At 41.7% G+C, this 12,221-nt stretch overlaps 1 protein-coding gene across 1 annotated transcript in view; it reads right to left on the reverse strand.

Annotated features, from left to right (window-relative positions):
• DERA (deoxyribose-phosphate aldolase) overlaps positions 1-12,221 on the reverse strand; it is a 98,932-nt gene that overhangs the window by 69,777 nt on the left and 16,934 nt on the right. The gene's annotated exons all lie outside the window — the stretch shown is intronic.

Raw genomic sequence — 12,221 nt, forward strand, 5'->3', positions numbered from 1 at the left:
TTTATTAAATACAGTCACCCTTTTTTTTTTTTTTTTTTTTTTTTTTTAAACACGGTCCTTGAAAGGATCTATTTATCATCTGGCACCAAAGTTCTCTTAGAGCTTATGTTTCTTTTTTCACACAACCACGTTGAAAGAAGCCCAGGTGTGATAAGGCATGCTCGGTGGAAAGTGAGGTACATTTGGAACCGGAAGAGCCTGTATTGATTCATTTAGACGGACGTGCCTAACCGTGGGGGGAAAGACTGTGCTGCCGGGGCCACGTGCCTCCCCTCTGACAGCAAAGACGTATGTGTGAGTGCCCAGGCCAGGAGAGCAAATGATTAAAACATACTTAAGTGAATTGATGTCAGGCCTTAGAGGAATCCTCAATCACTACCCCCTTACTGACAAGATTAATATCTGCTACATGCTGACAGGAGACAACCCATTCTTCCCTCAAAGGGGAATTTTTCAGAATGGATTAGAAATTACAACATTGATAGAACAGAGGTATGGAAAAGGAAAAGAAACAGAAACAAGCTGCTCAAAATTCCAGGAGAAACATCTCTGTCGCTTCGGTGTTTGAAATACTTTTTCCAACTCCATCCCACCCACCATTCTCTGCTCGTTGACGGAGATTTCTACTTTAAGACCCAGCCTACGTGGTTTTCTCTGTGAAAACACCGCCAGCTCCCAGACAGAGCCAACATTGGGATCTATCGCTACTGGGGAACTTGTATTAGTTCACATTGGAGTTGGGGTACCATGGCCCCTTGTATTTCCTGTGTTGTGAGTCATGACCATATTCATCTCCGAGTGTCCAAACCAAACACAGCATCGGGTGCACATGCAGTGCCACTGCACCACCAACACTCTGGAACACAGGTGGCCACACCCACTTACCTTCCATAAACAGCCTCATTCTACGTCCCTCTAGCAACCTCATGTTTTTTGTTTGTTTGTTTTTTAATATATTTTATTGATTTTTTTTTTTTACAGAGAGGAAGGGAGAGGGATAGAGAGCTACAAACATCGATGAGAGAGAATCATCGATCAGCTGCCTCTTGCACACCCCCTACTGGGGATGTGCCCGCAACCAAGGTACATGCCCTTGACGGGAATCGAACCTGGGACCTTTCACTCTGCAGGCCAACACTCTATCCACTGAGCCAAACTGGTTTCGTTAACAACCTCATGTTTTTAAAGAAGCTTCTCAGAAGAGCCTTAAAGGACTTGTGTAGAAAAGGTTCCTCATTAGGAAGTATATTACAATTCAATCATTATTTATAAAGTTATGGGGAAACTGCTGATTGCATGCTAGACTATGTAACAACATAAACAATAAATTATTTGCATCTACCACAAAAGTAAAACTACAAAATAGCCCGTGTCTACAAAAGACTCTCTCTTTCTCTCTCTCTTTCTCTCATTTCCATCCCATGGTGTAGAAATTGCCAGTTAGCCTTTGAATGATTAGAAATATTTCTTATTTTAAATATCACTGAAGAAGGAACATAGTCTGGGCGCTTTTTTTCTCCTAATTAAGTTATTGTGTTAGCCGAAATCATTTAACAAACGGATTTTTAACATTTCAATCCATCTGTTCCTCAAAGACATTGTATGTCTTCCTGCTTGTCTGCTGAACCAACTTCGCAGAGAACTGGAGTCTAAGGTCAGGCATATGAAACCGGCCTCTTCCTCTCTGCCCCAAAACGAATTTGGTTCTCAGGAGACCCAAGGGAATAAAATCAGATAGACACGCTGGACTCATCCAATTTTTCTGAGACCTATACAAACTTCTCTCTAACCAAAGGTAGGGGCTCTTTTTTTTCTTTTCTTTTTTTAACTACTACTAATGGTGATCAAGTTCATGGAAAAGAATGTTTCAGGCAGATAGTAAAAATGAGTGAAGCAAGCAGCTGGGTGACACAATATTCACCATCAGGCAGCCGTGGATAGTAGTCAAAAGAGGAAAGAATATGGCAGTGGGGCACACTTTGAGGGGTTGTCCTTTATTTCATGTGACACTTCCTGGAAGTACCTGCCCACTTCTCTACTCCCCACCCACTCCGGCCATGGCTGCCAGAGAGAGGTCTCAGGCAATCCCATCTTCATAATCTGTCTTCCCCTTCCCCCGGATGCCCTGTCTTCTCCCTCTCTACCAACTGAACTCTGTGGCACAGTCTTTCCAAAGCACTGGAGTTCACGGACACATTCCATCATGTTCTGTCTCTGGGCCTGGGCAGGCTGCCGGTCCCTTCTGCCTAGAGTGCCTGTCCTTCTCTCGCCTAGACAGTGAGCCCTTAATCAACCTATAAGACTCAGTTCAAGGATCTGAATAGACATTTTTTCCCAAAGAAGACATACAGATGGCCAACAGGTACACGAAAAGATGCTACACACCACTAATCATGAGGGAGATGCAAATCAACACCGCCATGAGCTACCACCTCACACATTTAAACACACAACAAATAAGTGTTAGTGAGGATATAAAGAAAAGAGAACCCCTGTGCACTGTTGGTGGGAATGTAAATTGGTGCAGCCACTACGAAAAACAGTATGAAGGATACTCAGAAAAATGAAAAGCAGAACTACCAAGTGATCCAGCAATTCCACCTGGATTTTTTTCTAAAGGAAACAAAATCACTACATCAAAAAGACACTGACACCCCCATTCTCACTGCATCATTATTTTACAGTAGCCAAGATATGGAAACAACCTAATTGTCCACTGACAAATGAATGGATACAGAAAGAAATGGAGTATTATGATGTTATTTAGTCATGGAAAAGGAAATTTTGACATTAGTAACACTTACAAATGCACCTTGAAGGCATTACCCTAAGTGAAATAATTCATTCAAAGAAAGACTAACATTATATGATCTCACTTAGATGTGGAAGCTAGAAAAACAAAATTAAAAAAATCTGAACTCAGCCCTAGACGATTTGGCTCAGTGGATAAAGCATGGGCCCGTGGACTGAAAGGTCCTGGGTTCGATTCTGCTAAAGGGGATGTACCATAGTTGCAGGCTCCTCCCCAGCACAGGCCCTGGTCGGGGTACATGCAGGAGACAGCCAATTAATGTTTTCCTCTCACATCGATATTTCTCTCTGTCTTTCCCCCTCCCCTCCACTTTCTCTAAAAATCAATGGACAAATATCCTCCAGTGAGGACTTAAAAAAAAAAAAGCTGAACTTAAAAAAAAAAAAGCTGAAAAAAAAAAAAAAAAAAAAAAAGAGATACGTAGAACAGACTGGTCATTGCCAGAGGCAGTGGGTGGAGGGTTGGGTGTGAAATGGGTGAAGGTGGGGACAGAAGGCACAAACTTCTACAGTGGCTACAAAATCAATGTCATAAGGATGTACAGTACAGTATGGGGACTGCAGTCAATAATGCTATATCACATATCTGAAATCATTTTAAAAGTTCTCATCACAAGGAAAAAAATTGTAACTGCATGGTGATGAAGGTTAACTAATTTCATTGTGGCAATTATTTCACAATAATACAGACTTATCAACTCATTATATTGTTCACATAAAAACTACGACAGTGTTATATGTTAATTATATCTCAATAAAACATTCTCAGTCCAGTGTCACCTCCTCCAGGGACCCTCTCTGAACCACAGAAGTTGAGCTATTTTGGCTTCTTTTTTCTTCCAGTCTGCCTTCAGTCCCTTCCCCTTCATTCCGAATGACACTCATTTCTCTGAATGCTCATTCTCCCAACAGATTTTCTAAAATCCAAGCAGAGAGCTCAATACATGGACAGCGTTCTATAAATTAGCTAAATGGCTCCCAAAGTCCAGGCATGATCTGTTCTAGAAGTCTTCGCCAGTTGACTTTTTATTTTTAATGTTTATCTCTCTCCCCCACCTCCCAGCTTTACTGAGGTATAATTGACCAATAAAAAATATATATATTTAAGGTATACTACTGGCTGTTTGTTTTTGTGCATGGATTTTTTTTTTATTTTATTGACTTTAGAGAGAGAGGAAGGAAGAGAGAGAGAGAAACATCGATTGGCTGCCTCTAGTGTGCTGGACTGGGGAACCAGGGTATGTGCCCTGACCGGTCATCAAACCCACCACCTTCCAATGTAGAGGACAACACACCAACCAACTTAGCCACACCAGCCAAGGCTACAACTCAATGTGTTGATATACATTTTATATAAAATGTAAATTAATCACCACAGTCAAGGTAATTAACATATCCATCGCCTCACACATCTACCTTTTTTGGGTGTATGTACTCAGAACATGTAAGATCTACCTCACAGCACGTTTCCAGTATACAATACAGCGTGGTTAATTCTAGTCACGTTACTATATAATAGATCTCCAGGACTTAGCATCTGGGATAATGAAACTCTGTACTCTGATTGCTTCTGATTAGAGAGGACTTTTGGATCTCCACAGGAGAAGTAGGGACTGAGCGTGTATGGGATCCCTGAAGACATTCACCTTACAAACTAATCTTTAGTGCAATTCCCCACCAAAGGTCAGAACCCGTGAGGCCTACTCTCACACTGCTCAGATACCCACCTGCCAGAGGTCCCTGCAAACTATCTCTTGGAGAACGTAATAGGATTACCTCGCTCACAGTATCAGCCCCCACTGCTAAAAATATCACTCGTGGTCATAAAATTACCCAGCCCCGTGTTTAATCTAGCCACGGAATTTGCCTCTGTGACCTCCCATGGTAATGAATTATAAGTGACTATCTCATTTTATTAGCACTTAATTTGCTACTCTTTAATTTCATCAAATAACCCTTGTTCTCCTATTATGGGGTCTGGGGAAAAGAAAGAACTGATTGGCCTTTGTTATGTCCTCCATAATTTTTAATATTTTACTCGAGTACCCTTTAGCGTCTCCTTTCCAGGGGAAGTGATTCTATTGCACACAATCTCATCAGGACCATAGAATCCACTCTTATGGGGCCAGGAGGGGTTTCAAGTACATCTGACTTTGGGGAGCACAGATATGAAATCATAATTGGAAGGCGGTAATACTCTTTTCTTAACACTCTCCAGTGAAGAAAATCCCACGGTTTCTCTTAGTATGTCATTTGGTGCCTTTCAGAGGCTCTCTGTCATTTTTAAATTTGTTCTCCAAGACTCTTCTCACAATTCTTTATTATTATTATTTTTCCTGTCCCAGTCTCAGTGGAGAGAGATCATTTTCCCCAAAAACCTACTTTGTAGCCTTTCCATCACTCCCTTTTGTATTCCTATGGCTATTTGTGAACTTCTTCACCATATAAAACATGTAACACCCAATAACTGTATAAAAGAAGGTTTATTTTTGTATTTTGATTTTATAATACCTTTGTTCCTAATGGAAAAAAAAAAAAAAAGAAATTGTGATACTTTATTAGAGACTTTTTCCAAAAAAAAACTTTGGAAGAGTAAGAAAGATTAAATTTCCCATGTTTTTCTCTTTTTATTCTTCCCGGGTTTTAATATGGAACTAGAGGCCCGGTGCACGAAATCGTGCACTGGGGAGTAGGGGGTCCCTCAGCGCGGTTTGGACCATCTCGCAGTCTGGGTCCCCTTGCTCCTTACCACCCACCTGCTCGCTGATCCTTATCACTTGACTCGCTGCTCCTTAGTGCTGCCATGGAGGTGGGAGAGGCTCCCGACACGGCTGCTGTGCTCACCAGCCACGGCAGCTCTGAGCCCGGTTTCTGGCTGAGTGGCACTCCCCCTGTGGGAGCGCACTGACCACCAGGGGGCAGCTTCAGCATTGAGCATCTGCCCCCTGGTGGTCAGTGTGCATCACAGCGACTGGTCATTCTGGTCATTCCACTGTAATGGTCACTTAGGCTTTTATTATAGGCCGTCCTTGGGTTACATCAGGCTCAACTTATGCCATTTGCCATAGCAGTCAGCTGTGCCACACCATGCCACGAGTCAGTAGAATCATGACAAGTGTTTGAATGTGTAGGTTAGATGAACATGGAATATGTCAGAGAATCTCTAGATTCCTTGAGGAGAGCAGACTGAAAGCAATGCTTTAGTCATTTTTACATTCAAAAAATCGAAAGTTATTTATTTCGGGTTAGGTTTCTTTATTTTGAAAAAAAAATCCATCAGCAGCAGTGAACTCAAAAGAAGTACTACATTTAATGAAAAATTAGATTCTGAATTTCCATTTCTCAGGAAAGTTGGTGATCTGCAATCTGCACAAAATGCTCTTTGACATTTATCATGTGTCAACATTGCTCTACAGAGATATCACGGGCTGCACGAAGACCCAAACTTGCTTTAAAATCCTATGTAGATACCCCAAAAATTAGCTGTTAAGAATCCTGTGCCTAAAGATGACAATTTAATACAGCCTCAAATGATAGTCACATAAAACTCTGAAGCATGGCTTTCCCTTCAGATAAAATGCATGCTCTAAATATTGCTTGTTTTACATCCCAATTTCCTGATGTGTATAAGAAACACACACACACACACACACACACACACACACACACTCAAAAAAAGCAGCTATTCATTTTTTGTTTCCAGAAGCAGAATTTCACAAACAAGTAGGAAATAACAGAATTTCACAAACAAGTAGGAAATAACAGTTTTATATCAGAATCAAACCAAGATTCATTATATAGCGACTATGTGACAAGAAAACGTAAGGAAGGGACATCTGGGGACAAGGAAGGAGGATTCATAAACAGCAACAACATCGGAGGAAATGTCGATATCAAAGAGGAAGGGAGGAAAAAGTGGGTGATTTAACAACACAACTTAAAGCAACTGCATTATTTCCCTATCCTTAGTGAAATAATTGATACAGGCAAGCATTGTCAATGGATGCAAAAGACACTGAGGGATAAGTTCATGGGTCAACTGGATATGCACATGGTAGAGCAGTACTGCCTCATACATTACTTGCAGGTCAAAGGGTTGAATGGGAACTTATAATCGGCAGATGCAGCTGCAATTTTCTTAGACATAGGGCCAAACTTAACACCAAGCAGACACTCAGCGCATGCCTCATGACGTGATGCAGTATGAACTACACAGCATCACTCCTGAAGTGCTCTGACCAGACCTGTTTAATCTGAATCTAATTAAGTTTTAGATATGGGATGGTTAATTTCGATTTTATGTGCCAACTGGACTGGCTCACAGAGTGCCCAGGTATCTTTTTAAAACATTATTTCTGGGTATATCTTGTGAGGGTGTGTCAGACAGGATCAATCCCTGAATCCGTAGACTGATAAAAGCAGACTGCCTTCTGCAATGTGGGAGGGCCTCATCCAATGCCTTGAAGACCAGAATAGAACAAAAGGCTGTGTAAGAAAGAACTCCCTGGCCGAAACCGGTTTGGCTCAATGGATAGAGCGTCAGCTTGGGGACTGAAGGGTCCCGGGTTCGACTCCGGTCAAGGGCATGTACCTTGGTTGCGGGCATATCCCCAGTAGGGGGTGTGCAAGAGGCAGCTGATCGATGACTCTCTCTCATCGATGTTTCTAACTCTCTATCTCCCTTCCTCTCTGTATAAAATCAATAAAATACATTAAAAAAATAAATTAAAAAAATAAAATAAAATAAGTGAGAAAAAAAAAGAACTCCCTGTGTCTGCCTCACCCAGCCGGGACACTGGTCTAGCTCCGACTTCACACTTGCACTCAAAAGGGAGCTTACACCATTGACTCTTCTGGTTCTCAGGCCCTCAGGCTTAGACTGGGACTCGCACCATCCGCTCTCCTGGGTCTCCAGCTAGCCAACTGCAGGTCTTGAACTTCTCAGCCTCCAGAATCATGTGAGCCAATTTTTTATACTAAATAGCTTTATCGCCAAAAACTGGTTTGGCTCAGTGGACTCAAGGGTCCCAGGTTAGATTCCGGTCAAGGGCATATAACTTGGTTGCAGGCACATCCCCAGTAGGGGGTGTGCAAGAGGAAGCTGATTGATGTTTCTCTCTCATCGATGTTTCTGGCTCTCTATCTCTCTCCCTTCCTCTCTGTAAAAAATAAGAAATAAGTTAAATAATATCATGAGGAAATAACCAAGTAAATCCCTAAGTTGGGGCAATCTATAGGTCAGATAACCCCTTCTCTCCCTCTCTAAAATTAATATTTAAAAAATATATATATTTAAAGTAAATAAATTGGTTAGGATAGCATTACCAAAGAAAACCTCAAAAGTCAATTTGGAGCCCTAGCCAGTTTGGTTCAGTGGATAGAGAATCAGCCTGCAGAATGAGGGGTCCCAGGTTCGATTCTGGCCAAGGGTACATGCCTGGGTTGGGGGCTTGATTCCCAGTAGGGGGTGTGCAGGAGGCAGCCAGTCAATGATTCTCTCTCATCATTGATGTTTCTTTCTCTCCCTCTTCCTTCCTCTCTGAAATCAATAAAGAAATTAAAAAAAAAAAAAAAAAAAAAAAACATTTGGAGGGGAAATTCAACAAAGGACTTCAGACAAATTAACATCAACAACAATAATAATATGACTAATGTAAACATTTAACTCTCCTACCCAAAGTGGTAATTTTAAATTCTGACTCTTAAGCAAAAATTTCCTTTAATAGGGGTGTCGAACTCAATCAGAGAAGGGGCCAAAATCTAAAATCCAGCCTAAATCGCGGGCCGAATGGTTTACTGAACAGTCATAAACTGACAATGTCATAAACTGACAGCGGAGTGCAGTGATGACAGCGCGGTGCGGGCCACATTGCAAGGCCTGGCGGGCTGGATTTGGCCCGCGGGCCTTGTGTTTGACACATGTGCTTTAGAACCTCACTGCTTTTATTTACTTATCTGTAAAGGACATGGTATTAATTAGTTAATATAATTAACCACCAATAGGCTTTAGTATTATATCTCTGGTGCTATCTTTCTAATTATATGGACTTCCCCAAGTAATACTGACACATCTAGTCAAGTAAATGTATAAGCCTCATGCCTAGAATACTATTCCCTCCATCCTCACTGGGGAGCTCCCTCTCATCCTTCAGGTATCAGCTTAAACATTCTCTACAAAGTTTTCCCTGATGCCTCATCCATAAGGTGTCCCTGTTACTGTGTGACCTCCACACCCTGTACTGCTCTGCTGTCAAGATTATCATAGAGGAAAATAGGACTAAGGGAAAGTCGATATTCAGTGCCATCACCAGCGCCCTTCCGCTACTCACTCCGAGAACACTAGCAGCCAGGCTTATGTTCCCCCAGGCAAAACACGGGAGGATTCATCTCCAGACAGGTTAGTAGGCCATCTTCCTCCAGTTAAATGGCCCAGCAGTTCTTGCCACCTAGTAAATTACAAAGTCCTATCTTCCCTAACTAAGGACACTTGAAAGTAAATGGTTTACACTTCTCCCAACCAGAGAGCAAATGGCATAAATCACGCTACTCTGAAGATAGATGTCAGAAATTCAATCAGCGCCATTTGTGCCAATCACACCCAAGGATGGATGAAGTCAGGGGAATAAATCTTGTTTTGGTGCATCAGCATAAAGCTGATGAACATTCCATTGAGATTCTCCCCTAAAATTCCTGCCTTTACAAAACAGATTAAAAAAAAACCTCAGGACAAAGACCCATCCCTGGTTCTATCACTGGAGCACACCCACATCTTTCTTCCCTCTCAGGCATGCATCTTTACTTTTCTCCCTTAAACTCGAAGGGGCCCCACAAGACTTGCAATCAGAAGAGGAATGGGTGGTGGCAGCTCATCCTGGGCTTACCCCCTGAACTTGTCTCCAAGGCCCCCTTTCCTCTGGCTTTTCAGTGAGCTAACAGCAGCCCCATCTTGACTCACTTCTGTCACTGTAATGTTTGCTTTTCAGTGAGTCCACACAGCCCATAGTGGCTCACTTCTCTCCTATAGTAGAACATCACCTAGTCTCTCTCCTGTTGTTTCTTGTACCTTAAGCCCTTCCTTTGTTTCACTGCCCCCAGCTTTAAGAAACATACTCTCAAAATCACCTGGACTCATCTTGTGAAATCTTTCCTGCACAAGGTCAAGAACCCACACACTACCAGGTGGCCTGAGGCAGACCCCCTCTGGGCCCAGGCTCCTTCCCATGACAATCTCTGCCAAAAGTGACCAGGCCAAGAAAAAGACCCACAGATATTGAACAATTGGGAGTCTTTCAATGAAATGGCCTAGCAAGATCATCCTATGTGGATGAGTCCCATCGTTGCCCAGAAAGCTTTTAATGTGCTTAATACTGCTCCTAAGTTTAGAGGAATTCCCAAAACAACCCTCACTTCTGATACCAACTGTCAGTTGGGGGGGTGGGGGGGAGGTCCCCAAGACCACTATCAGGTTCGATAATTTACTAGAAAGACTTCCAGAACTCAGTGAAAGCAAGAAAGCTGTTATAATTGTAGTTATAGTTTGTCACAGAAAAAAGGATAGGGATTGAAATCAGCCCAAGAGAGACATACAGTAGGCAGAGTCCAGGTGGGTTCCAAGCACAGAACCTCCAACTGTCCTCTCCCAACAGAGCAATAAACAGTTCTGAGTCCTCCCTGTGGCAATGCGCAGAGTACTGCCAACCAAGGAAGCTCACCCGAGCTTTGTTGTCCAGAGTATTTAGTTGGTCTTGGTCACAAAGCCGGTTAACCCCCAGGTGGCTGACCTCAGTTCCCAGCCTCCGGAGGTCAAGCTAATACCACATAACCCAAAGCAGTCACCAGGAAACACACTGTCAGACTCTCTGTAGTGGCCAAAGCCCCAAAGAAACAAAGACATTCTTACCAGGCAGGACAGTCCAAGGGTTTAGAGACTGTGTCCCAAGGACCCAGGATAAAAGCCAGACCTGTCTTTGGACATGACTAAATTCTTTACTACACAAATGCCTCATTCTTAAATATGAAGGGAAAACAAAGGATTGCCTGATATAAAAGGAAAGCTTCTAACAGAGTAAAAACAACTGGGCAGGCAAGAGTGGAGGGCACTAAGGCAACAGAACACTGTAGGAAGCAGAAGAAAACTTGAGAATGACTTTAAATAATATCCTCATCCATAAAACAAGAGGAGAAAGCTATTGTGGACAGAAAGAAAAAAGGGGGTTCTATGGAAGGTAACCTCACGGGTGATCTGATCATAAATTTCTAACTGGGCAGCTCAAGATGGGTAGTCACGCCCCAGGCATATAACTTGTTTAGTAAAAGGCTAATCTTTGCCTTAAGCAAGCCCTACCCATTGTTTTTGTGCATCTAAGTCAGAGGTTCCCAAACTTGTTTGTGCCGTAGACCCCTTGCCATGTTTTTCGGTTTTGGGTAGACCCCCTACTTACCTGATATTGATTTTTTTGTAAATTTCTAACTGTAGTGAAGTTTAGTGTTAAAATTTAATAAAAAATAATGTACCTACTTTTCTCCGGCATTCTCAAACAAAATAACACTGATTCACTATAATTTGTATGATAAACTACCAGTTTATATTTTTTTAAATATTTTCTCAGCACTTTCCTATTCAAGATTCAGGAAACGAATGAACGTATTTTTCTCACATTCATATTTATAGAGTGACGAATTGAACAAGTCGGTGCAAGTTCGCGAAGCTTTGAGACAAAAATTGGCAAGAATGTTTACTGAGCGTATGCTTGTAACAAGATGATACTGGTATATCATTATGTGCAGGTTTTTATCCTACAACTTACACAATTTTATAAACATATATAATAAATTTTTTACTTTTAGGTACTTTTATAAATAATTTATATGTTTTTATATTATAAGATAATATGATGTAAGTAAATAGGTACTATCAGTGTATGTTGAGATCCACTATCGTGGACCCCCATTTTCATTTCATGGACCCCCAAATTTTTTTTTCGCTGACGTAGACCCCTTGCAGGTTGTCATAGACCCCTGGGGGTCGATATAGACCACTTTGGGAATCACTGATCTAAGTGAACACATCTTTCCGACAACCATCCAGAAGAGAGAACGTAATCGTACCTGGTAACTATCCCGTAACCTAATTCCCACCTTCTCTCCCTCACCTCCATGTAATCTTCCTTACTTTTCCTTCTTATTTCAAATGCATAAAAGACGCTGCAAAACACTTACTCTCCTGAGCATTGCAGATATTGCTCTTAGGCATATGTTCTCAGTTTAGCTCAATCAAACTATTATAAAAATTCTCTACAGGTCTAGACATTTTGTAGGTGGACATTATTAAGAAAAAGAAACTATTAAAGAGCTCTTAGAAATTAAAGATGTGATAGAAATGAGAAGTCCAATGGAAGACTTGGAAGATG

The sequence above is a fragment of the Pipistrellus hanaki genome, assembly GCF_964339955.1.
Source record: "Pipistrellus hanaki genome assembly, chromosome: 3".
In the NCBI taxonomy this organism is placed as follows: Eukaryota; Metazoa; Chordata; class Mammalia; order Chiroptera; family Vespertilionidae; genus Pipistrellus; species Pipistrellus hanaki.